Raw genomic sequence first — 1033 nt, 5'->3', positions numbered from 1 at the left:
CGTCACATGGCGGTGGGCGCGGGCGGAGACGCGCGGGGGCGGGGCGCTGGGGAAACGGAGGGGGGGTGCGGACGGGATAAAAACGGTGGGGAGGCAGCTGAGGGAAAAGATGGAAAATCGGGGGGGCGGTACGCTGACGGGATAAAAGCCCAGGGGTTGCTGAGGGGAAACGGGGGCGGGGAAGACGCGCGAACCAGATAAAAATGGGGCAGGGGTGGGGGGAGGTGAGCGGAAACGGGGTGGGGCGCGAACGGGATAAAACCCAGGGGTTGTGCGGGGTCCTGAGGGGAACCAGCGCCGGATAAAACCGGGGAAGGGAGGGATGGGAACTGGGCTGAGGGAAACCGGGGAAAGGGGAGCGACAGAAACCGGAGTAGGGGAAGCCGGGCTCAGGGGAAAAGGGGGTGTTGGAGAGTGGGTAGAGCCAGGCTGAGGGAAAAACCAAGCGGGGGAAGCGGCGATCCGGGGAAAACGGAGAGAGGGGGACTGAGGGCGGTGGGGGGAAGGGGAACCAAAGGGGCTGAAGCGAAGTCGAGGGGAGGGGCAGGTGAAAATGGAGCCATGCGAAGCCCGATGAGGGGGGAACGGGTAAAAATGGGGGCGGGAGAAATAGGGTGGAGGGAACACGGGCCGAGAAGAAACCTGGGGGAGAGCTGGGCTTAGGCGAAAATGCGGAGGGAGAGGGGGTGGAAGGAAGGTGTAATAACCGGGTGCTGGGGCTTGGGGGAGGACATGAATAAGAATGGGGGGTGCGGCGAGGGTCAAGGCTAGGGTAAAACAAGGGGGGCCGCTCAATGGCTCCGGTAATGGGAGAGGGAAGTGAGGAGAAAACGGCGCAGTGGGGAGAGGAGCGCAGGGTGAAAACCGGGGTGGGGGTGGGAACGAGATAAAAAACGGGGCAGGGGCGATTCGGAAGAAGACTGTCCCCTTAACTACCTACTGCGACAGCCTCTCCTGTCCCCGTCCCCCTGAGAAAGCTGCTCCCTGTGTACCTGCATAGCCTCAAGAAATGGCTCGCTTGGGCCAGACGCCC

This window comes from Macaca nemestrina, chromosome 10, assembly GCF_043159975.1.
Source record: "Macaca nemestrina isolate mMacNem1 chromosome 10, mMacNem.hap1, whole genome shotgun sequence".
Taxonomy (NCBI): domain Eukaryota; kingdom Metazoa; phylum Chordata; class Mammalia; order Primates; family Cercopithecidae; genus Macaca; species Macaca nemestrina.
This window is presented reverse-complemented; position numbering follows the sequence as displayed.